Source organism: Hydractinia symbiolongicarpus, chromosome 3, assembly GCF_029227915.1.
Source record: "Hydractinia symbiolongicarpus strain clone_291-10 chromosome 3, HSymV2.1, whole genome shotgun sequence".
Classification (NCBI taxonomy): Eukaryota; Metazoa; Cnidaria; class Hydrozoa; order Anthoathecata; family Hydractiniidae; genus Hydractinia; species Hydractinia symbiolongicarpus.
Window position 1 is genome coordinate 30169024 of NC_079877.1, and position 23222 is coordinate 30192245.

A 23222-nucleotide genomic window follows, 5' to 3' on the forward strand; every position below is an offset into this window, starting at 1 on the left:
AAACTCTCTAAATTCATGAAAAGTCACGGGACGAATACACTTGCAATGGAATGTGCAGAGCTGGTTGGGTATCAACGTATTATTTTGCGTCACTTACTTATTTGAATTTTTCATACATTTCGGTCATTTTTACATGTCATCTAATGCTTAAATACGCGTAAATACTATTTTTTCTGCACGCTCGTCCACATTATGTATTTGAAAAACCGGGCAGGATGGCCGAGCGGTCTAAGGCGCTGGTTTAAGGCACCAGTCACTTCAAGGGCGCGAGTTCCAATCTCGCTCCTGTCATCTTATTTCGCATGTCCGGATATGTCCTCGGACAGAGGATATTGATTGCGCTTAAAAACTTCGTCCCCAGAAAGACGCAAGTTTTAAAAAAGTATAATTAACAAGTTTTCGTCGCATTGGGGAAAAATGGCACTTGTACCACTTGATTTTGCGGAGCATTTTGTTTATTTTACGAAACAGAGATCTAAAGCGTTTAAACGACAGGAGATTTGGATTTACAGCTTGTTAAGAGCGATTGTCCGAATGAAATGGTCTTACAGTCATGTTCAACATTTTTCTTGATAATTGCATAATTTTTAACATTTTACTCACAAGAGTATAATTTTCGGCGTTTCATTATTGTACCCACGCAATGTGAACTTGTCAAAGTTTACTTGTCAAGGAACAGACTTAGGACTTCGGATCTTAGGTTAATTAGTTAGAGCAAAAACCTTCCTGCTAATGTCAGAATAAGCCATTTTTGGTTTACTTGAACTTTTTGGGACGGGGATTTTATATCTTAAAAATGAGGCAGGATGGCCGAGCGGTCTAACGCGCTGGTTTAAGGCACCAGTCACTTCGGTGGCGCGAGTTCGAATCTCGCTCCTGTCAACTAATCATACATGTCTGAAAAGTACGTCGGACAAACGTTTTTATTTCCGCTTAAGTATTTTGCCTAGAAAAATGCGCGATCGTTTAAAAAGGATGTTTCACATGTTTCGCTTGCATGCAGGACGGGATCGCTAAAACTGCTTGACTGTGCAGGAAATTCCGCCCACAATCAGGAAAAACTCTCTAAATTCATGAAAAGTCACGGGACGAATACACTTGCAATGGAATGTGCAGAGCTGGTTGGGTCTCAACGTATTATTTTGCGTCACTTACTTATTTGAATTTTTCATACATTTCGGTCATTTTTACATGTCATCTAGTGCTTAAATACGCGTAAATACTATTTCTCTGCACGCTCGTCGACATTATGTGTTTGAAAAACCGGGCAGGATGGCCGAGCGGTCTAAGGCGCTGGTTTAAGGCACCAGTCACTTCGGTGGCGCGAGTTCGAATCTCGCTCCTGTCATCTTATATCGCATGACCAGAAATGTCCTCGGACGGAGAATATTGATTACGCTTAAAAACTTCGTCCCCAGAAAGATGCAAATTTTAGAAAAAGTATAATTAACAAGTTTTTGTCGCATTGGAGAAAAGTGTCACTTGTACCACTTGATTTTGCGGAAAATTTCGTTTATTTTTTGAAACAGAGATCTAAAGCGTTTAAACGACAGGAGATTTCGATTTACAGCTTGTTAAGAGCAAAAGTCCGAATGAAACGTTCTTACAGTCATGTTCAACATTTTTCTTGATAATTGCATAATTTTTAACATTTTACTCACAAGAGTATAATTTTCGGCGTTTCATTATTGTACCCACGCAATGTGAACTTGTCAAAGTTTACTTGTCAAGGAACAGACTTAGGACTTCGGATCTTAGGTTAATTAGTTAGAGCAAAAACCTTCCTGCTAATGTCAGAATAAGCCATTTTTGGTTTACTTGAACTTTTTGGGACGGGGATTTTATATCTTAAAAATGAGGCAGGATGGCCGAGCGGTCTAACGCGCCGGTTTAAGGCACCAGTCAATTCGGTGGCGCGAGTTCGAATCTCGCTCCTGTCAACTAATCATACATGTCTGAAAAGTACGTCGGACAAACGTTTTTATTTCCGCTTAAGTATTTTGCCTAGAAAAATGCGCGATCGTTTAAAAAGGATGTTTCACATGTTTCGCTTGCATGCAGGACGGGATCGCTAAAACTGCTTGACTGTGCAGGAAATTCCGCCCACAATCAGGAAAAACTCTCTAAATTCATGAAAAGTCACGGGACGAATACACTTGCAATGGAATGTGCAGAGCTGGTTGGGTCTCAACGTATTATTTTGCGTCACTTACTTATTTGAATTTTTCATACATTTCGGTCATTTTTACATGTCATCTAGTGCTTAAATACGCGTAAATACTATTTTCTCTGCACGCTCGTCGACATTATGTGTTTGAAAAACCGGGCAGGATGGCCGAGCGGTCTAAGGCGCTGGTTTAAGGCACCAGTCACTTCGGTGGCGCGAGTTCGAATCTCGCTCCTGTCATCTTATATCGCATGACCAGAAATGTCCTCGGACGGAGAATATTGATTACGCTTAAAAACTTCGTCCCCAGAAAGATGCAAATTTTAGAAAAAGTATAATTAACAAGTCTTTGTCGCATTGGAGAAAAGTGTCGCTTGTACCACTTGATTTTGCGGAAAATTTCGTTTATTTTTTGAAACAGAGATCTAAAGCGTTTAAACGACAGGAGATTTCGATTTACAGCTTGTTAAGAGCGATAGTCCGAATGAAACGTTCTTACAGTCATGTTCAACATTTTTCTTGATAATTGCAAAATTTTTAACATTTAACCCACAAGAGTATAATTTTCGGCATTTCATTATTGTACCCACGCAATGTGAACTTGTCAAAGCTTACATGTCAAGGGACAGACTTAGGACTTCGGATCTTAAGTTAATTGGTTAGAGCAAAAACCTTCCTGCTAATGTCAGAATAAGCCATTTTTGGTTTACTTGAAATTGTTTGGGACGGGGATTTTATATCTTAAAAATGAGGCAGGATGGCCGAGCGGTCTAAGGCGCTGGTTTAAGGCACCTGTCACTTCGGTGGCGCGAGTTCGAATCTCGCTCCTGTCAACTAATCATACATGTCTGAAAAGTACGTCGGACAAACGTTTTTATTTCCGCTTAACTATTTTGCCTAGAAAAATGCGCGAACGTTTAAAAAGGATGTTTCACAAGTTTCGCTTGCATGCAGGACGGGATCGCTAATACTGCTTGACTAAGGCGCTGGTTTAAATCACAAGTCACTTCGGTGGCGCGGGTTCGAATCTCGCTCCTGTCATCTTATATCGCATGACCAGAAATGTCCTCGGACAGAGAATATTGATTACGCTTAAAAACTTCGTCCCCAGAAAGACGCAAATTTTAGAAAAAGTATAATTAACAAGTCTTTGTCGCATTGGGGAAAAATGTCACTTGTACCACTTGATTTTGCGGAAAATTTCGTTTATTTTTCGAAACAGAGATCTAAAGCGCTTAAACGACAGGAGATTTCGATTTACAGCTTGTTAAGAGCGATTGTCCCAATGAACCGTTCTTACAGTCATGTTCAACATATTTCTTGATAATTGCACAATTTTTAACATTTAACCCACAAGAGTATAATTTTCGGCGTTTCATTATTGTACCCACGCAATGCGAACTTGTCAAAGTTTACTTGTCAACGGACAGACTTAGGACTTCGGATCTTAGTTTAATTGGTTAGAGCAAAAACCTTCCTGCTAATGTCAGCATAAGCCATTTTTAGTTTACTTGAACTTTTTTGGGACGGGGATTTTATATCTTAAAAACTAGGCAGGATGGCCGAGCGGTCTAAGGCGCTTGTTTTAGGCACCAGTCGCTTCGGTGACGCGAGTTCGAATCTTGCTCCTGTCAACTAATCATACATGTCTGAAAAGTACGTCGGACAAGCGCTTTTATTTCCGCTTAACTATTTTGCCTAGAAAAATGCGCGAACGTTTAAAAAGGATGTTTCACAAGTTTCGCTTGCATGCAGGACGGGATCGCTAATACTGCTTGACTAAGGCGCTGGTTTAAATCACAAGTCACTTCGGTGGCGCGGGTTCGAATCTCGCTCCTGTCATCTTATATCGCATGACCAGAAATGTCCTCAGACAGAGAATATTGATTACGCTTAAAAACTTCGTCCCCAGAAAGACGCAAATTTTAGAAAAAGTATAATTAACAAGTCTTTGTCGCATTGGGGAAAAATGTCACTTGTACCACTTGATTTTGCGGAAAATTTCGTTTATTTTTCGAAACAGAGATCTAAAGCGCTTAAACGAGAGGAGATTTCGATTTACAGCTTGTTAAGAGCGATTGTCCCAATGAACCGTTCTTACAGTCATGTTCAACATATTTCTTGATAATTGCACAATTTTTAACATTTAACCCACAAGAGTATAATTTTCGGCGTTTCATTATTGTACCCACGCAATGTGAACTTGTCAAAGTTTACTTGTCAACAGACAGACTTAGGACTTCGGATCTTAGGTTAATTGGTTAGAGCAAAAGCCTTCCTGCTAATGTCAGCATAAGCCATTTTTGGTTTACTTGAACTTTTTTGGGACGGGGATTTTATATCTTAAAAAGTAGGCAGGATGGCGGTGCGGTCTAAGGCGCTGGTTTTAGACACCAGTCACTTCGGTGGCGCGAGTTCGAATCTCGCTCCTGTCAACTAATCATACAGGTCTGAAAAGTACGTCGGACAAACGTTTTTATTTCCGCTTAACTATTTTGCCTAGAATATTTCGCGAACGTTTAAAAAGGATGTTTCACAAGTTTTGCTTGCATGCAGGACGGGATCGCTAAAACTGCTTGACTGTGCAGGTAATTCCGCCCACAATCAGGCAAAACTCTCTAAATTGATGAAAAGTCACGGGACGAATTCACTTGCAATGGAATGGGCAGAGCTGGTTGGGTATCAACGTATTATTTTGCGTCAATTACTTCTTTGAATTTTTTAAACATTTCGGTCATTTTTACATGTCATCTAGTGCTTAAATACGCGTAAATACTATTTTTTCTGCACGCTCGTCCACATTATGAATTTGAAAAACCAGGCAGGATGGCCGAGCGGTCTAAGGCGCTGGTTTAAGGCACCAGTCACTTCGGTGGCGCGAGTTCGAATCTCGCTCCTGTCATCTTATATCGCATGACCTGAAATGTCCTGGGACAGAGAATATTGATTACGCTTAAAAACTTCGTCCCCAGAAAGACGCCAATTTTAGAAAAAGTATAATTAACAAGTCTTTGTCGCATTGGGGAAAAATGTCACTTGTACCACTTGAATTTCGTTTATTTTTCGAAACAGAGATCTAAAGCGTTTAAACGACAGGAGATTTCGATTTACAGCTTGTTAAGAGCGATAGTCCGAATGAAACGTTCTTACAGTCATGTTCAACATTTTTCTTGATAATTGCATAATTTTTAACATTTAAACCACAAGAGTATAATTTTCGGCGTTTCATTATTGTACCCACGCAATGTGAACTTGTCAAAGTTTACTTGTCAACGGACAGACTTAGGACTTCGGATCTTAGGTTAATTGATTAGAGCAAAAACCTTCCTGCTAATGTCAGCATACGCCATTTTTGGTTTACTTGAACTTTTTTGGGACGGGGACTTTATATCTTAAAAGGTAGGCAGGATGGTCGAGCGGTCTAAGGCGCTGGTTTTAGGCACCAGTCACTTCGGTGGCGCGAGTTCGAATCTCGCTCCTGTCATCTTATATCGCATGACCTGAAATGTCCTGGGACAGAGAATATTGATTACGCTTAAAAACTTCGTCCCCAGAAAGACGCAAATTTTAGTTGTTAAGAGCGATAGTCCGAATGAAATGTTCTTACAGTCATGTTCAACATATTTCTTGATAATTGAATAATTTTTAACATTTAACCCACAAGAGTACAATTTTCGGCGTTTGTATATTGTACCCACGCAATGTGAACTTGTCAAAGTTTACTTGTCAACGGACAGACTTAGGTCTTTGGATCTTAGGTTAATTGGTTAGAGCAAAAACCTTCCTGCTAATGTCAGCATAAGACATTTTTGGTTTACTTGAACTTTTTTGGGACGGAGACTTTATATCTTAAAAAGTAGGCAGGATACCCGAGCGGTCTAAGGCGCTGGTTTTAGGCACCAGTCACTTTGGTGGCGCGAGTTCGAATCTCGCTCCTGTCAACTAATCATACATGTCTGAAAAGTACGTCGGACAAACGTTTTTATTTTGCGTCACTTACTTATTTGAATCTTTCATACATTTCGGTTATTTTTACATGTTATCTAGTGCTTAAATACGCGTAAATACTATTTTTTCTGCACGCTCGTTCACATTGTGAATTTGAAAAACCAGGCAGGATGGCCGAGCGGTCTAAGGCGCTGGTCACTTCGGTGGCACGAGTTCGAATCTCGCTCCTGTCATCTTATATCGCATGACCGGAAATATCATTGGACAGAGAATATTGATTACGCTTAAAAACTTCGTCCCCAGAAAGACGCAAATTTTAGAAAAAGTATAATTAACAAGTCTTTGTCGCATTGGGGAAAAATGGCACTTGTACCACTTGATTTTGCGGAAAATTTCGTTTATTTTTCGAAACAGAGATCTAAAGCGCTTAAACGACAGGAGATTTCGATTTACCGCTTGTTAAGAGCAATTGTTACAGTCATGTTCAACATATTTCTTGATAATTGCATAATTTTTAACATTTAATTCACAAGAGTATAATTTTCGGTGCTTCATTATTGTACCCACGCAATGTGAACTTGTCAAAGTTTTCTTGTCAACGGACAGATTTAGGACTTCGGATCTTAGGTTAATTGGTTAGAGCAAAAACTTTCCTGCTAATGTCAGCATAAGCCATTTTTGGTTTACTTGAACTTTTTTGGAACGGGGACTTTATATCTTAAAAAGTAGGCATGATGACCGAGCGGTCTAAGGCGCTGGTTTTAGGCACCAGTCACTTTGGTGGCGCGAGTTCGAATCTCGCTCCTGTCAACTAATCATACATGTCTGAAAAGTACGTCGGTCAAACGCTTTTATTTCCACTTAACTATTTTGCCTAGAAAAATGTGCGAACGTTTAAAAATGATGTATCACAAGTTTCGCTTGCATGCAGGACGGGATCGCTAAAACTTCTTGACTGTGCAGGTAATTCCGCCCACAATCAGGCAAAACTCTCTAAATTGATGGAAAGTCACGGGAAGAATACACTTGCAATGGAATGTGCAGAGCTGGTTGGGTATCAACGTATTATTTTGCGTCACTTACTTATTTGAATTTTCCATATATTTCAGTTCTTTTTTACATGTCATCTACTTCTTAAATACGCGTAAATACTATTTTCTCTGCACTCTCGTCCACATTATGTTATAGAAAAACCGGGCAGGATGGCCGAGCGGTCTAAGGCGCTGGTCACTTCGGTGGCGCGAGTTCGAATCTCGCCCATGTCATCTTATATCGCATGACCGGAAATATCATGGGACAGAGAATATTGATTACGCTTAAAAACTTCGTCCCCAGAAAGACGCAAATTTTAGAAAAAGTATAATTAACAAGTCTTTGTCGCATTGGGGAAAAATGGCACTTGTACCACTTGATTTTGCCGAAAATTTCGTTTATTTTTCGAAACAGAGATCTAAAGCGCTTAAACGACAGGAGATATCGATTTACCGCTTGTTAAGAGCAATTGTCCGAATGAAACGTTCTTACAGTCATGTTCAACATATTTCTTGATAATTGCATAATTTTTAACATTTAACTCACAAGAGTATAATTTTCGGCGCTTCATTATTGTACCCACGCAATGTGAACTTGTCAAAGTTTACTTGTCAACGGACAGATTTAGGACTTCGGATCTTAGGTTAATTGGTTAGAGCAAAAACTTTCCTGCTAATGTCAGCATAAGCCATTTTTGGTTTACTTGAACTTTTTTGGGACGGGGACTTTATATCTTAAAAAGTGGGCATGATGGCCGAGGGGTCTAAGGCGCTGGTTTTAGGCACCAGTCACTTTGGTGGCGCGAGTTCGAATCTCGCTCCTGTCAACTAATCATACATGTCTGAAAAGTACGTCGGTCAAACGTTTTTATTTCCGCTTAACTATTTTGCCTAGAAAAATGCGCGAACGTTTAAAAAGGATGTATCACAAGTTTCGCTTGCATGCAGGACGGGATCGCTAAAACTTCTTGACTGTGCAGGTAATTCCGCCCACAATCAGGCAAAACTCTCTTAATTGATGAAGAGTCACGGGACGAATGAACTTGCAATGGAATGTGCAGAGCTGGTTGGGTATCAACGTATTATTTTGCGTCACTTACTTATTTGAATTTTTCATTCATTTCAGTCATTTTTACATGTCATCTAGTGCTTAAATACGCGTAAATACTATTTTCTCTGCACGCTCGTCGACATTATGTATTTGAAAAACCGGGCAGGATGGCCGAGCGGTCTAAGGCGCTGGTTTAAGGCACCAGTCACTTCGGTGGCGCGAGTTCGAATTTCGCTCCTGTCATCTTATATCGCATGACCGGAAATGTCCTCGGACAGAGAATATTGATTACGCTTAAAAACTTCGCCCCCAGAAAGCCGAAAATTTTAGAAAAAGTATAATTAACAAGTCTTTGTCGCATTGGGGAAAAATGGCACTTGTACCACTTGATTTTGCGGCAAATTTCGTTTATTTTTCGAAACAGAGATCTAAAGCGCTTAAACGACAGGAGATTTCGATTTACAGCTTGTTAAGAGCAATTGTCCGAATGAAACGTTCTTACAGTCATGTTCAACATATTTCTTGATAATTGCATAATTTTTAACATTTAACCCACAAGAGTATAATTTTCGGCGCTTCATTATTGTACCCACGCAATGTGAACTTGTCAAAGTTTACTTGTCAACGGACAGATTTAGGACTTCGGATCTTAGGTTAATTGGTTAGAGCAAAAACTTTCCTGCTAATGTCAGCATAAGCCGTTTTTGGTTTACTTGAACTTTTTTGGGACGAGGACTTTATATCTTAAAAAGTAGGCATGATGGCCGAGCGGTCTAAGGCGCTGGTTTTAGGCACCAGTCACTTTGGTGGCGCGAGTTCGAATCTCGCTCCTGTCAACTAATCATACATGTCTGAAAAGTACGTCGGTCAAACGTTTTTATTTCCGCTTAACTATTTTGCCTAGAAAAATGCGCGAATGTTTAAAAAGGATGTATCACAAGTTTTGCTTGCATGCAGGACGGGATCGCTAAAACTTCTTGACTGTGCAGGTAATTCCGCCCATAATCAGGCAAAACTCTCTTAATTGATGAAGAGTCACGGGACGAATGAACTTGCAATGGAATGTGCAGAGCTGGTTGGGTATCAACGTATTATTTTGCGTCACTTACTAATTTGAATTTTTCATTCATTTCGGTCATTTTTACATGTCATCTAGTGCTTAAATACGCGTAAATACTATTTTCTCTGCACGCTCGTCGACATTATGTATTTGAAAAACCGGGTAGGATGGCCGAGCGGTCTAAGGCGCTGGTTTAAGGCACCAGTCACTTCGGTGGCGCGAGTTCGAATTTCGCTCCTGTCATCTTATATCGCATGACCGGAAATGTCCTCGGACAGAGAATATTGATTACGCTTAAAACCATCGTCCCCAGAAAGACGCAAATTTTGGAAAAAGTATAATTAATTCGTCTTTGTCGCATTGGGGAAAAATGTCACTTGTACCAGTTGATTTTGCGGAAAATTATGTTTATTTTTCGAAACAGAGATCTAAAGCGCTTAAGCGACAGGAGATTTCGATTTACCGCTTGTTAAGAGCAATTGTCCGAATGAAACGTTCTTACAGTCATGTTCAACATATTTCTTGATAATTGCATAATTTTTAACATTTAACTCACAGGAGTATAATTTTCGGCGCTTCATTATTGTACCCACGCAATGTGAACTTGTCAAAGTTTACTTGTCAAGGGACAGACTTAGCAATTCGGATCTTAGGTTAATTGGTTAGAACAAAGATCTTCCTGCTAATGTCAGAATAACCCATTTTTGGTTTACTTGAACTTTTTTGGGACGGGGATTTTATATCTTAAAAATAAGGCAGGATGGCCCAGAGGTCTAAGGCGCTGGTTTTAGGCACCAGTCACTTCGGTGGCGCGAGTTCGTTTCTCGCTCCCGTGAACTAATCATGCATGTTTAAAAAGTTTATCGAACAAACGTTTTTATTTCCGCTTAACCATTTTGGCTAGAAAAATGCTCGAACGTTTAAAAAGGATGTATCACAAGTTTCGCTTGCATGCAGGACGGGATCGCTAAAACTGCTTGACTGTGCAGGTAATTCCGCCCACAATCAGGCAAAACTCTCTTAATTGATGAAGAGTCACGGGACGAATGAACTTGCAATGGAATGTGAAGAGCTGGTTGAGTATCAACGTATTATTTTGCGTCACTTACTTATTTGAATTTTTCATTCATTTCGGCCATTTTTACATGTCATCTAGTGCTTAAATACGCGTAAATACTATTTCCTCTGCACGCACGTCGACATTACGTATTTGAAAAACCGGGCAGGATGGCCGAGCGGTCTAAGGCGGTGGTTTAAGGCACCAGTCACTTCGGTGGCGCGAGTTCGAATTTCGCTCCTGTCATCTTATATCGCATGACCGGAAATGTCCTCGGTCAGAGAATATTGATTACGCTTAAAAACTTCGTCCCCAGAAAGACCCAAATTTTAGAAAAAGTATAATTAATAAGTGTTTGTCGCATTGGGGAAAAATGTCACTTGTACCACTTGATTTTGCGGAAAATTTCGGTTATTTTTCGAAAAAGAGATCTAAACCGTTTAAACGACAGAAGATTTGGATTTACAGCTTGTTAAGAGCGATAGTTCGAATGAAACGGTGTTACAGTCATGTTCAACATTTTTCTTGATAATTGCATAATATTTAACATTTAACCCACAAGAGTATAATTTTCGGCGTTTCATTATTGTACCCACGCAATGTGAACTTGTCAAAGTTTACTTGTCAACGGACAGACTTAGGACTTCGGATCTTAGGTTCATTGGTTAGAGCAAAAACCTTCCTGTTAATGTCAGAATAAGCCATTTTTGGTTTACTTGAACTTTTTTGGGACGGGGATTTTATATCTTAAAAAAAAGGCAGGATGGCCGAGCGGTCTAAGGCTCTGGTTTTAGGCACCAGTCACTTCGGTGGCGCGAGTTCGAATCTCGCTCCTGTCAACTAATCATACATGTCTGAAAAGGTACGTCGGACAAACGTTTTTATTTCCGCTTAACTATTTTGCCTGGAAAAATGCGCGAACGTTTAAAAAGGATGTATCACAAGTTTCGCTTGCATGCATAACGGGATCGCTAAAACTGCTTGACTGTGCAGGCAATTCCGCCCACAATCAGGCACAACTCTCTAAATTGATGAAAAGTCACGGGACTAATACACTTGCAATGGAATGTGCAGAGCTGGTTGGGTATCAACCTATTATTTTGCGTCACTTACTTATTTGAATTTTTCATACATTTCTGTCATTTTTACATGTCATCTAGGGCTTAAATACGCGTAAATACTATTTTCTCTGTACGCTCGTCGACATTATGTATTTGAAAAACCGGGCAGGATGGCCGAGCGATCTAAGGCGCTGGTTTAAGGCACCAGTCACTTCGGTGGCGCGAGTTTGAATCTCGCTCCTGTCATCTTATATCGCATGACCGGAAATGTCCTCGGACAGAGAATATTGATTACGCTTAAAAACTTCGTCCCCAGACAGACGCATATTTTAGAAAAAGTATAATTAACAAGTCTTTGTCGCATTGGGGAAAAATGTCACTTGTACCACTTGATTTTGCGGAACATTTCGTTTATTTTTCGAAACAGAGATCTAAAGCGTTTAAACGACAGGAGATTTGGATTTACAGCTTGTTAAGAGCGATTGTCCGAATGAAACGTTCTTACAGTCATGTTCAACATATTTCTTGATAGTTGCATAATTTTCAACATTTAACCCACAAGAGTATAATTTTTGGCGTTTCATTATTGTACCCACGCAATGTGAACTTGTCAAAGTTTACTTGTCAACGGACAGACTTAGGACTTCGGATCTTAGGTTAATTGGTTAGAGCAAAAACCTTCCTGCTAATGTCAGCATAAGCCATTTTTCGTTTACTTGAACTTTTTTGGGACGGGGACTTTATATCTTAAAAAGTAGGCAGGATGGCCGAGCGGTCTAAGGCGCTGGTTTTAGGCACCAGTCACTTTGGTGGCGCGAGTTCAAATCTCGCTCCTGTCAACTAATCATACATGTCTGCAAAGTACGTCGGACAAAAGTTTTGTTTTCCGCTTAACTATTTTGCCTGGAAAAATGCGCGAACGTTTAAAAAGGATGTATCACAAGTTTCGCTTGCATGCAGGACGGGATCGCTAAAACTGCTTGACTGTGCAGGTAATTCCGCCCACAATCAGGCAAAACTCTCTAAATTGATGAAAAGTCACGGGACGAATACACTTGCAATGGAATGTGCGGAGCTGGTTGGGTATCAGCGTATTAATTTGCGTCACTTACTTATTTGAATTTTTCATACATTTCGGTCATTTTTACATGTCATCTAGTGCTTAAATACGCGTAAATACTATTTTTTCTGCACGCTCGTCCACATTATGTATTTGAAAAACCGCGCAGGATGGCCGAGCGGTCTAAGGCGCTGGTTTAAGGCACCAGTCACTTCGGTGCCGCGAGTTCGAATCTCGCTCCTGTCATCTTATATCGCATGTCCGGAAATGTCCTCGGACAGAGGATATTGATTGCGCTTAAAAATTTCGTCCCCAGAAAGACGCAAATTTTAAAAAAGTATAATTAACAAGTCTTTGTCGCATTGGGGAAAAATGTCACTTGTACCACTTGATTTTGCGGAACATTTCGTTTATTTTTCAAAACAGAGATCTAAAGCGTTTAAACGACAGGAGATTTGGATTTACAGCTTGTTAAGAGCGATAGTCCGAATGAAACGGTCTTACAGTCATGTTCAACATTTTTCTTGATAATTGCTTAATTTTTAACATTTAACCCACAAGAGTATAATTTTCGGCGTTTCATTATTGTACCCACGCAATGTGAACTTGTCAAAGCTTACTTGTCAAGGGACAGACTTTGGATTTCGGATCTTAGGTTAATTGGTTAGAGCAAAAACCTTCCTGCTAATGTCAGAATAAGCCATTTTTGGTTTAATTGAACTTTTTTGGGACGGGGATTTTATATCTTAAAAATAAGGCAGGATGGCCGAGCGGTCTAAGGCGTTGGTTTTAGTCACCAGTCACTTCGCTGGCGCGAATTCGAATCTCGCTCCTGTCAACTAATCATACATGTCTGAAAAGTACGTCGGATAAAAGTTTTTATTTCCGCTTAACTATTTTGCCTGGAAAAATGCGCGAACGTTTAAAAACGATGTATCACAAGTTTCGCTTGCATGCAGGACGGGATCGCTAAAACTGCTTGACTGTGCAGGTAATTCCGCCCACAATCAGGCAAAACTCTCTAAATTGATAAAAAGTCACGGGACGAATTCACTTGCAATGGAATGTGCGGAGCTGGTTGGGTATCAACGTATTAATTTGCGTCACTTACTTATTTGAATTTTTCATACATTTCAGTCATTTATACATGTCATCTAGTGCTTAAATACGCGTAAATACTATTTTTTCTACACGCTCGTCCACATTATGTATTTGAAAAACCGGGCAGGATGGCCGAGCGGTCTAAGGCGCTGGGTTAAGGCACCAGTCACTTCGGTGGCGCGAGTTCGAATCTCGCTCCTGTCATCTTATATCGCATGTCCGGAAATGTCTTCGGACAGATGATATTGATTGCGATTAAAAACTTCGTCCCCAGAAAGACGCAAATTTTAAAAAAGTATAATTACCAAGTCTTTGTCGCATTGGGGAAAAATGGCACTTGTACCACTTGATTTTGCGGAACATTTCGTTTATTTTTCGAAACGGAGATCTAAAGCGTTTAAACGACAGGAGATTTAGATTTACAGCTTGTTAAGAGCGATTGTCCGAATGAAACGTTCTTACAGTCATGATCAACATATTTCTTGATAGTTGCATAATTTTTAACATTTAACCCACAAGAGTATAATTTTTGGCGTTTCATTATTGTACCCACGCAATGTGAACTTGTCAAAGTTTACTTGTCAACGGACAGACTTAGGACTTCGGATTTTAGGTTAATTGGTTAGAGCAAAAACCTTCCTGCTAATGTCAGCATAAGCCATTTTTGGTTTACTTGAACTTTTTTGGGACGGGGACTTTATATCTTAAAAAGAAGGCAGGATGGCCGAGCGGTCTAAAGCGCTGGTTTTAGGCACCAGTCACTTTGGTGGCGCGAGTTCAAATCTCGCTCCTGTCAACTAGTCATACATGTCTGAAAAGTACGTCAGGCAAACATTTTTATTTCCGCTTAACTCTTTTGCCTGGAAAAATGCGCGAACGTTTAAAAAGGATGTATCACAAGTTTTGCTTGCATGCAGGACGGGATCGCTAAAACTGCTTGACTGTGCAGGTAATTCCGCCCACAATCAGGCAAAACTCTCTAAATTGATGAAAAGTCACGGGACGAATACACTTGCAATGGAATGTGCAGTGCTGGTTGGGTATCAACGTATTATTTTGCGTCACTTACTTATTTGAATTTTTCATACATTTCTGTCATTTTTACATGTCATCTAGTGCTTAAATACGCGTAAATACTATTTTCTCTGCACGCTCGTCGACAATATGTATTAGAAAAACGGGTAGGATGGCCGAGCGGTCTAAGGCACTGGTTTAAGGCACCAGTCACTTCGGTGGCGCGAGTTTGAATCTCGCTCCTGTCATCTTATATCGCATGACCGGAAATGTCCTCGGACAGAGAACATTGATTACGCTTAAAAACTTCGTCCCCAGACAGACGCATATTTTAGAAAAAGTATAATTAACAAGTCTTTGTCGCATTGGGGAAAAATGTCACTTGTACCACTTGATATTGCGGAACATTTCGTTTATTTTTCGAAACAGAGATCTAAAGCGTTTAAACGACAGGAGATTTAGATTTACAGCTTGTTAAGAGCGATTGTCCGAATGAGACGTTCTTACAGTCATGTTCAACATATTTCTTGATAGTTGCATAATTTTTAACATTTAACCCACAAGAGTATAATTTTTGGCGTTTCATTATTGTACCCACGCAATGTGAACTTGTCAAAGTTTACTTGTCAACGGACAGACTTAGGACTTCGGATCTTAGTTTAATTGGTTAGAGCAAAAACCTTCCTGCTAATGTCAGCATAAGCCATTTTTGGTTTACTTGAACTTTTTTGGGACGGGGACTTTATATCTTAAAAAGAAGGCAGGATGGCCGAGCGGTCTAAGGCGCTGGTTTTAGGCACCAGTCACTTTGGTGGCGCGAGTTCAAATCTCGCTCCTGTCAACTAGTCATACATGTCTGAAAAGTACGTCAGGCAAACATTTTTATTTCCGCTTAACTATTTTGCCTAGAAAAATGCGCGAACGTTTAAAAAGGATGTATCACAAGTTTCGCTTGCATGCAGGACGGGATCGCTAAAACTGGTTGACTGTGCAGGTAATTCCGCCCACAATCAGGCAAAACTCTCTTAATTGATGAAAAGTCACGGGACGAATGCACTTGCATTGGAATGTGCAGAGCTGGTTGGGTATCAACGTATTATTTTGCGTCACTTACTTATTTGAATTTTTCATACATTTCGGTCATGTTTACATGTCATCTAGTGCTTAAATACGCGTAAATAATATTTTCTCTGCACGCTCGTCGACATTATGTATTTGAAAAACCGGGCAGGATGGCCGAGCGGTCTAAGCGCTGGTTTAAGGCACCAGCCACTTCGGTGGCGCGAGTTCGAATCTCGCTCCTGTCATCTTATATCGCATGACCGGAAATGTCCTCGGACAGAGAATATTGATTACGCTTAAAAACTTCGTCCCCAGACAGACGCATATTTTAGAAAAAGTATAATTAACAAGTCTTTGTCGCATTGGGGAAAAATGTCACTTGTACCACTTGATTTTGCGGAACATTTCGTTTATTTTTCGAAACAGAGATCTAAAGCGTTTAAACGACAGGAGATTTAGATTTACAGCTTGTTAAGAGCGATTGTCCGAATGAAACGTTCTTACAGTCATGTTCAACATATTTCTTGATAGTTGCATAATTTTTAACATTTAACTCACAAGAGTATAATTTTTGGCGTTTCATTATTGTACCCACCCAATGTGAACTTGTCAAAGTTTACTTGTCAACGGACAGACTTAGGACTTTGGATCTTAGGTTAATTGGTTAGAGCAAAAACCTTCCTGCTAATGTCAGCATAAGCCATTTTTGGGTTACTTGAACTTTTTTGGGACGGGGACTTTATATCTTAAAAAGTAGGCAGGAGGGCCGAGCGGTCTAAGGCGCTGGTTTTAGGCACCAGTCACTTTGGTGGCGCGAGTTCAAATCTCGCTCCTGTCAACTAGTCATACATGTCTGAAAAGTACGTCAGGCAAACATTTTTATTTCCGCTTAACTCTTTTGCCTGGAAAAATGCGCGAACGTTTAAAAAGGATGTATCACAAGTTTTGCTTGCATGCAGGACGGGATCGCTAAAACTGCTTGACTGTGCAGGTAATTCCGCCAACAATCAGGCAAAACTCTCTAAATTGATGAAAAGTCACGGGACGAATACACTTGCAATGGAATGTGCAGTGCTGGTTGGGTATCAACGTATTATTTTGCGTCACTTACTTATTTGAATTTTTCATACATTTCTGTCATTTTTACATGTCATCTAGTGCTTAAATACGCGTAAATACTATTTTCTCTGCACGCTCGTCGACAATATGTATTAGAAAAACGGGTAGGATGGCCGAGCGGTCTAAGGCACTGGTTTAAGGCACCAGTCACTTCGGTGGCGCGAGTTTGAATCTCGCTCCTGTCATCTTATATCGCATGACCGGAAATGTCCTCGGACAGAGAACATTAATTACGCTTAAAAACTTCGTCCCCAGACAGACGCATATTTTAGAAAAAGTATAATTAACAAGTCTTTGTCGCATTGGGGAAAAATGTCACTTGTACCACTTGATATTGCGGAACATTTCGTTTATTTTTCGAAACAGAGATCTAAAGCGTTTAAACGACAGGAGATTTAGATTTACAGCTTGTTAAGAGCGATTGTCCGAATGAGACGTTCTTACAGTCATGTTCAACATATTTCTTGATAGTTGCATAATTTTTAACATTTAACCCACAAGAGTATAATTTTTGGCGTTTCATTATTGTACCCACGCAATGTGAACTTGTCAAAGTTTACTTGTCAACGGACAGACTTAGGACTTCGGATCTTAGTTTAATTGGTTAGAGCAAAAACCTTCCTGCTAATGTCAGCATAAGCCATTTTTGGTTTACTTGAACTTTTTTGGGACGGGGACTTTATATCTTAAAAAGAAGGCAGGATGGCCGAGCGGTCTAAGGCGCTGGTTTTAGGCACCAGTCACTTTGGTGGCGCGAGTTCAAATCTCGCTCCTGTCAACTAGTCATACATGTCTGAAAAGTACGTCAGGCAAACATTTTTATTTCCGCTTAACTATTTTGCCTAGAAAAATGCGCGAACGTTTAAAAAGGATGTATCACAAGTTTCGCTTGCATGCAGGACGGGATCGCTAAAACTGGTTGACTGTGCAGGTAATTCCGCCCACAATCAGGCAAAACTCTCTTAATTGATGAAAAGTCACGGGACGAATGCACTTGCATTGGAATGTGCAGAGCTGGTTGGGTATCAACGTATTATTTTGCGTCACTTACTTATTTGAATTTTTCATACATTTCGGTCATGTTTACATGTCATCTAGTGCTTAAATACGCGTAAATAATATTTTCTCTGCACGCTCGTCGACATTATGTATTTGAAAAACCGGGCAGGATGGCCGAGCGGTCTAAGCGCTGGTTTAAGGCACCAGCCACTTCGGTGGCGCGAGTTCGAATCTCGCTCCTGTCATCTTATATCGCATGACCGGAAATGTCCTCGGACAGAGAATATTGATTACGCTTAAAAACTTCGTCCCCAGACAGACGCATATTTTAGAAAAAGTATAATTAACAAGTCTTTGTCGCATTGGGGAAAAATGTCACTTGTACCACTTGATTTTGCGGAACATTTCGTTTATTTTTCGAAACAGAGATCTAAAGCGTTTAAACGACAGGAGATTTAGATTTACAGCTTGTTAAGAGCGATTGTCCGAATGAAACGTTCTTACAGTCATGTTCAACATATTTCTTGATAGTTGCATAATTTTTAACATTTAACTCACAAGAGTATAATTTTTGGCGTTTCATTATTGTACCCACCCAATGTGAACTTGTCAAAGTTTACTTGTCAACGGACAGACTTAGGACTTTGGATCTTAGGTTAATTGGTTAGAGCAAAAACCTTCCTGCTAATGTCAGCATAAGCCATTTTTGGGTTACTTGAACTTTTTTGGGACGGGGACTTTATATCTTAAAAAGTAGGCAGGAGGGCCGAGCGGTCTAAGGCGCTGGTTTTAGGCACCAGTCACTTTGGTGGCGCGAGTTCAAATCTCGCTCCTGTCAACTAGTCATACATGTCTGAAAAGTACGTCAGGCAAACATTTTTATTTCCGCTTAACTCTTTTGCCTGGAAAAATGCGCGAACGTTTAAAAAGGATGTATCACAAGTTTTGCTTGCATGCAGGACGGGATCGCTAAAACTGCTTGACTGTGCAGGTAATTCCGCCAACAATCAGGCAAAACTCTCTAAATTGATGAAAAGTCACGGGACGAATACACTTGCAATGGAATGTGCAGTGCTGGTTGGGTATCAACGTATTATTTTGCGTCACTTACTTATTTGAATTTTTCATACATTTCGGTCATTTTTACATGTCATCTAGTGCTTAAATACGCGTAAATACTATTTTCTCTGCACGCTCGTCGACATTATGTATTTGAAAAACCGGGCAGGATGGCCGAGCGGTCTAAGGCGCTGGTTTAAGGCACCAGTCACTTCGGTGGCGCGAGTTTGAATCTCGCTCCTGTCATCTTATATCGCATGACCGGAAATGTCCTCGGACAGAGAACATTGATTACGCTTAAAAACTTCGTCCCCAGACAGACGCATATTTTAGAAAAAGTATAATTAACAAGTCTTTGTCGCATTGGGGAAAAATGTCACTTGTACCACTTGATATTGCGGAACATTTCGTTTATTTTTCGAAACAGAGATCTAAAGCGTTTAAACGACAGGAGATTTAGATTTACAGCTTGTTAAGAGCGATTGTCCGAATGAGACGTTCTTACAGTCATGTTCAACATATTTCTTGATAGTTGCATAATTTTTAACATTTAACCCACAAGAGTATAATTTTTGGCGTTTCATTATTGTACCCACGCAATGTGAACCTGTCAAAGTTTACTTGTCAACGGACAGACTTAGGACTTCGGATCTTAGGTTAATTGGTTAGAGCAAAAACCTTCCTGCTAATGTCAGCATAAGCCATTTTTGGTTTACTTGAACTTTTTTGGGACGGGGACTTTATATCTTAAAAAAAAGGCAGGATGGCCGAGCGGTCTAAGGCGCTGGTTTTAGGCACCAGTCACTTTGGTGGCGCGAGTTCAAATCTCGCTCCTGTCAACTAGTCCTACATGTCTGAAAAGTACGTCAGGCAAACATTTTTATTTCCGCTTAACTATTTTGCCTAGAAAAATGCGCGAACGTTTAAAAAGGATGTATCACAAGTTTCGCTTGCATGCAGGACGGGATCGCTAAAACTGGTTGACTGTGCAGGTAATTCCGCCCACAATCAGGCAAAACTCTCTTAATTGATGAAAAGTCACGGGACGAATGCACTTGCATTGGAATGTGCAGAGCTGGTTGGGTATCAACGTATTATTTTGCGTCACTTACTTATTTGAATTTTTCATACATTTCGGTCATTTTTACATGTCATCTAGTGCTTAAATACGCGTAAATAATATTTTCTCTGCACGCTCGTCGACATTATGTATTTGAAAAACCGGGCAGGATGGCCGAGCGGTCTAAGCGCTGGTTTAAGGCACCAGCCACTTCGGTGGCGCGAGTTCGAATCTCGCTCCTGTCATCTTATATCGCATGACCGGAAATGTCCTCGGACAGAGAATATTGATTACGCTTAAAAACTTCGTCCCCAGACAGACGCATATTTTAGAAAAAGTATAATTAACAAGTCTTTGTCGCATTGGGGAAAAATGTCACTTGTACCACTTGATTTTGCGGAACATTTCGTTTATTCTTCGAAACAGAGATCTAAAGCGTTTAAACGACAGGAGATTTAGATTTACAGCTTGTTAAGAGCGATTGTCCGAATGAAACGTTCTTACAGTCATGTTCAACATATTTCTTGATAGTTGCATAATTTTTAACATTTAACCCACAAGAGTATAATTTTTGGCGTTTCATTATTGTACCCACCCAATGTGAACTTGTCAAAGTTTACTTGTCAAGGGACAGACTTAGGACTTCGGATCTTAGGTTAATTGGTTAGAGCAAAAACCTTTTTGCTAATGTCAGAATAAGCCATTTTTGGTTTACTTGAACTTTTTTGGGACGGGGACTTTATATCTTAAAAAAAAGGCAGGATGGCCGAGCGGTCTAAGGCGCTGGTTTTAGGCACCAGCCACTTCGGTGGCGCGAGTTCAAATCTCGCTCCTGTCAACTAATCATACATGTCTGAAAAGTACGTCGGACAAAAGTTTTTATTTCCGCTTTACTATTTTGCCTGGAAAAATGCGCGAACGTTTAAAAAGGATGTATCACAAGTTTCGCTTGCATGCAGGACGGGATCGCTAAAACTGCTTGACTGTGCAGGTAATTCCTCCCACAATCAGGCAAAACTCTCTAAATTGATGAAAAGTCACGGGACGAATACACTTGCAATGGAATGTGCGGAGCTGGTTGGGTATCAACGTATTAATTTGCGTCACTTACTTATTTGAATTTTTCATACATTTCGGTCATTTTTACATGTCATCTAGTGCTTAAATACGCGTAAATACTATTTTTTCTGCACGCTCGTCCACATTATGTATTTGAAAAACCGGGCAGGATGGCCGAGCGGTCTAAGGCGCTGGTTTAAGGCACCAGTCACTTCAGTGGCGCGAGTTCGAATCTCGCTCCTGTCATCTTATATCGCATGCCCGGAAATGTCCTCGGACAGAGGATATTGATTGCGCTTAAAAACTTCGTCCCCAGAAAGACGCAAATTTAAAAAAAGTATAATTAACAAGTCTTCGTCGCATTGGGGAAAAATGGCATTTGTACCACTTGATTTTGCGGAACATTTCCTTTATTTTTCGAAACAGAGTTCTAAAGCGTTTAAACGAGAGGAGATTTGGATTTACGGCTTGTTAAGAGCGATAGTCCGAATGAAACGGTCTTACAGTCATGTTCAACATTTTTCTTGATAATTGCATAATTTTTAACATTTAACCCACAAGAGTATAATTTTCGGCGTTTCATTATTGTACCCACGCAAGGTGAACTTGTCAAAGTTTACTTGTCAAGGGACAGACTTAGGACTTCGGATCTTAGGTTAATTGGTTAGAGCAAAAACCTTTTTGCTAATGTCAGAATAAGCCATTTTTGGTTTACTTGAAATTTTTTGCGACGGGGATTTTATATCTTAAAAAATAGGCATGATGGCCGAGCGGTCTAAGGCTCTGGTTTTAGGCACCAGTCACTTCAGTTGCGCGAGTTCGAATCTCGCTCCTGTCAACTAATCATGCATGTCTGAAAAGTACGTCGGACAAACGTTTTTATTTCCTCTTAACTATTTTGCCTAGAAAATTGCGCGAACGTTTAAAAAGGATGTATCACAAGTTTCGCTTGCATGCAGGACTGGATCGCTTAAACTGCTTGACTGCGCAGGTATTTCCGCCCACAATCAGGCAAAACTCTCTAAAATGATGAAAATCACGGGACGAATACACTTGCAATGGAATGTGCAGAGCTGGTTGGGTATCAACGTATTAGTTTGCGTCACTTACTTATTTGAATTTTTCATACATTTCTGTCATTTTTACATGTCATCTAGTGCTTAAATACGCGTAAATACTATTTTCTCTGCACGCTCGTCGACATTATGTATTTGAAAAACCGGGCAGGATGGCCGAGCGGTCTAAGGCGCTGGTTTAAGGCACCAGTCACTTCGGTGGCGCGAGTTCGAATCTCATTCCTGTCATCTTTTATCGCATGACCGGAAATGTCCTCGGACAGAGAATATTGATTACGCTTAAAAACTTCGTCCCCAGAAAGACGCAAATTTAAAAAAAGTATAATCAACAAGTCTTTGTCGCATTGGGGAAAAGTGTCACTTGTACCACTTGATCTTGCGGAACATTTCCTTTATTTTTCGAAACAGAGATCTAAAGCTTTTAAACGACATGAGATTTGGATTTACAGCTTGTTAAGAGCGATAGTACGAATGAAACGTTCTTACAGTCATGTTCAACATTTTTCTTGATAAATGCTTAATTTTTAACATTTAACCCACAAGAGTATAATTTTCGGCGTTTCATTATTGTACCCACGCAATGTGAACTTGTCAAAGCTTACTTGTCAAGGGACAGAGTTAGGACTTGGGATCTTAGGTTAGTTGGTTAGAGCAAAAACCTTCCTGCTAATGTCAGAATAAGCCATTTTTGGTTTAATTGAACTTTTTTGGGACGGGGATTTTATATCTTAAAAATAAGGCAGGATGGCCGAGCGGTCTAAGGCGCTGGTTTTAGGCAACAGTCACTTCGGTGCGCGAGTTCAAATCTGGCTCCTGTCAACTAATCATACATGTCTGAAAAGTGCGTCGGACAAAAGTTTTTATTTCCGCTTTACTATTTTGCCTGGAAAAATGCGCGAACGTTTAAAAAGGATGTATCACAAGTTTCGCTTGCATGCAGGACGGGATCGCTAAAACTGCTTGACTGTGCAGGTAATTCCTCCCACAATCAGGCAAAACTCTCTAAATTGATGAAAATTCACGGGACGAATACACTTGCAATGGAATGTGCGGAGCTGGTTGGGTATCAACGTATTAATTTGCGTCACTTACTTATTTGAATTTTTCATACATTTCGGTCATTTTTACATGTCATCTAGTGCTTAAATACGCGCTCGTCCACATTATGTATTTGAAAAACCGGGCAGAATGGCCGAGCGGTCTAAGGCGCTGGTTTAAAGCACCAGTCACTTCGGTGG

At 40.2% G+C, this 23222-nt stretch overlaps 32 non-coding genes across 32 annotated transcripts; all 32 read left to right on the forward strand.

The window, feature by feature from the left end:
• Positions 1-209: 209 nt before the first annotated feature.
• Trnal-aag (transfer RNA leucine (anticodon AAG)) lies at positions 210-291 on the forward strand. The gene has a single exon. It is a non-coding gene; the product is annotated as a tRNA-Leu (tRNA).
• A 509-nt stretch (positions 292-800) lies between these two features.
• On the forward strand, positions 801-882 carry Trnal-aag (transfer RNA leucine (anticodon AAG)). Its single transcript has one exon. It is a non-coding gene; the product is annotated as a tRNA-Leu (tRNA).
• Positions 883-1266: 384 nt separating this feature from the next.
• Trnal-aag (transfer RNA leucine (anticodon AAG)) lies at positions 1267-1348 on the forward strand. Its single transcript has one exon. It is a non-coding gene; the product is annotated as a tRNA-Leu (tRNA).
• Positions 1349-2325: 977 nt separating this feature from the next.
• Positions 2326-2407, forward strand: Trnal-aag (transfer RNA leucine (anticodon AAG)). The gene has a single exon. It is a non-coding gene; the product is annotated as a tRNA-Leu (tRNA).
• A 511-nt stretch (positions 2408-2918) lies between these two features.
• On the forward strand, positions 2919-3000 carry Trnal-aag (transfer RNA leucine (anticodon AAG)). Its single transcript has one exon. It is a non-coding gene; the product is annotated as a tRNA-Leu (tRNA).
• Positions 3001-4987: 1987 nt separating this feature from the next.
• On the forward strand, positions 4988-5069 carry Trnal-aag (transfer RNA leucine (anticodon AAG)). Its single transcript has one exon. It is a non-coding gene; the product is annotated as a tRNA-Leu (tRNA).
• Positions 5070-5569: 500 nt separating this feature from the next.
• Positions 5570-5651, forward strand: Trnal-uag (transfer RNA leucine (anticodon UAG)). The gene has a single exon. It is a non-coding gene; the product is annotated as a tRNA-Leu (tRNA).
• Positions 5652-6026: 375 nt separating this feature from the next.
• On the forward strand, positions 6027-6108 carry Trnal-uag (transfer RNA leucine (anticodon UAG)). Its single transcript has one exon. It is a non-coding gene; the product is annotated as a tRNA-Leu (tRNA).
• Positions 6109-7891: 1783 nt separating this feature from the next.
• Trnal-uag (transfer RNA leucine (anticodon UAG)) lies at positions 7892-7973 on the forward strand. Its single transcript has one exon. It is a non-coding gene; the product is annotated as a tRNA-Leu (tRNA).
• Positions 7974-8358: 385 nt separating this feature from the next.
• Trnal-aag (transfer RNA leucine (anticodon AAG)) lies at positions 8359-8440 on the forward strand. Its single transcript has one exon. It is a non-coding gene; the product is annotated as a tRNA-Leu (tRNA).
• Positions 8441-8951: 511 nt separating this feature from the next.
• Positions 8952-9033, forward strand: Trnal-uag (transfer RNA leucine (anticodon UAG)). The gene has a single exon. It is a non-coding gene; the product is annotated as a tRNA-Leu (tRNA).
• A 385-nt stretch (positions 9034-9418) lies between these two features.
• Positions 9419-9500, forward strand: Trnal-aag (transfer RNA leucine (anticodon AAG)). The gene has a single exon. It is a non-coding gene; the product is annotated as a tRNA-Leu (tRNA).
• Positions 9501-11071: 1571 nt separating this feature from the next.
• Positions 11072-11153, forward strand: Trnal-uag (transfer RNA leucine (anticodon UAG)). The gene has a single exon. It is a non-coding gene; the product is annotated as a tRNA-Leu (tRNA).
• Positions 11154-11539: 386 nt separating this feature from the next.
• Trnal-aag (transfer RNA leucine (anticodon AAG)) lies at positions 11540-11621 on the forward strand. The gene has a single exon. It is a non-coding gene; the product is annotated as a tRNA-Leu (tRNA).
• A 511-nt stretch (positions 11622-12132) lies between these two features.
• Positions 12133-12214, forward strand: Trnal-uag (transfer RNA leucine (anticodon UAG)). Its single transcript has one exon. It is a non-coding gene; the product is annotated as a tRNA-Leu (tRNA).
• Positions 12215-12599: 385 nt separating this feature from the next.
• Positions 12600-12681, forward strand: Trnal-aag (transfer RNA leucine (anticodon AAG)). Its single transcript has one exon. It is a non-coding gene; the product is annotated as a tRNA-Leu (tRNA).
• A 977-nt stretch (positions 12682-13658) lies between these two features.
• Positions 13659-13740, forward strand: Trnal-aag (transfer RNA leucine (anticodon AAG)). Its single transcript has one exon. It is a non-coding gene; the product is annotated as a tRNA-Leu (tRNA).
• A 510-nt stretch (positions 13741-14250) lies between these two features.
• Positions 14251-14332, forward strand: Trnal-uag (transfer RNA leucine (anticodon UAG)). Its single transcript has one exon. It is a non-coding gene; the product is annotated as a tRNA-Leu (tRNA).
• Positions 14333-14716: 384 nt separating this feature from the next.
• On the forward strand, positions 14717-14798 carry Trnal-aag (transfer RNA leucine (anticodon AAG)). The gene has a single exon. It is a non-coding gene; the product is annotated as a tRNA-Leu (tRNA).
• Positions 14799-15309: 511 nt separating this feature from the next.
• Positions 15310-15391, forward strand: Trnal-uag (transfer RNA leucine (anticodon UAG)). Its single transcript has one exon. It is a non-coding gene; the product is annotated as a tRNA-Leu (tRNA).
• A 385-nt stretch (positions 15392-15776) lies between these two features.
• Trnal-aag (transfer RNA leucine (anticodon AAG)) lies at positions 15777-15857 on the forward strand. The gene has a single exon. It is a non-coding gene; the product is annotated as a tRNA-Leu (tRNA).
• A 511-nt stretch (positions 15858-16368) lies between these two features.
• Positions 16369-16450, forward strand: Trnal-uag (transfer RNA leucine (anticodon UAG)). The gene has a single exon. It is a non-coding gene; the product is annotated as a tRNA-Leu (tRNA).
• A 384-nt stretch (positions 16451-16834) lies between these two features.
• Trnal-aag (transfer RNA leucine (anticodon AAG)) lies at positions 16835-16916 on the forward strand. Its single transcript has one exon. It is a non-coding gene; the product is annotated as a tRNA-Leu (tRNA).
• Positions 16917-17427: 511 nt separating this feature from the next.
• Positions 17428-17509, forward strand: Trnal-uag (transfer RNA leucine (anticodon UAG)). Its single transcript has one exon. It is a non-coding gene; the product is annotated as a tRNA-Leu (tRNA).
• Positions 17510-17894: 385 nt separating this feature from the next.
• Trnal-aag (transfer RNA leucine (anticodon AAG)) lies at positions 17895-17975 on the forward strand. Its single transcript has one exon. It is a non-coding gene; the product is annotated as a tRNA-Leu (tRNA).
• Positions 17976-18486: 511 nt separating this feature from the next.
• Positions 18487-18568, forward strand: Trnal-uag (transfer RNA leucine (anticodon UAG)). Its single transcript has one exon. It is a non-coding gene; the product is annotated as a tRNA-Leu (tRNA).
• A 385-nt stretch (positions 18569-18953) lies between these two features.
• Positions 18954-19035, forward strand: Trnal-aag (transfer RNA leucine (anticodon AAG)). The gene has a single exon. It is a non-coding gene; the product is annotated as a tRNA-Leu (tRNA).
• A 511-nt stretch (positions 19036-19546) lies between these two features.
• On the forward strand, positions 19547-19628 carry Trnal-uag (transfer RNA leucine (anticodon UAG)). The gene has a single exon. It is a non-coding gene; the product is annotated as a tRNA-Leu (tRNA).
• Positions 19629-20013: 385 nt separating this feature from the next.
• Positions 20014-20094, forward strand: Trnal-aag (transfer RNA leucine (anticodon AAG)). Its single transcript has one exon. It is a non-coding gene; the product is annotated as a tRNA-Leu (tRNA).
• A 511-nt stretch (positions 20095-20605) lies between these two features.
• Positions 20606-20687, forward strand: Trnal-uag (transfer RNA leucine (anticodon UAG)). Its single transcript has one exon. It is a non-coding gene; the product is annotated as a tRNA-Leu (tRNA).
• A 385-nt stretch (positions 20688-21072) lies between these two features.
• Positions 21073-21154, forward strand: Trnal-aag (transfer RNA leucine (anticodon AAG)). Its single transcript has one exon. It is a non-coding gene; the product is annotated as a tRNA-Leu (tRNA).
• A 976-nt stretch (positions 21155-22130) lies between these two features.
• Trnal-aag (transfer RNA leucine (anticodon AAG)) lies at positions 22131-22212 on the forward strand. Its single transcript has one exon. It is a non-coding gene; the product is annotated as a tRNA-Leu (tRNA).
• The last annotated feature ends 1010 nt before the right edge of the window (positions 22213-23222 follow it).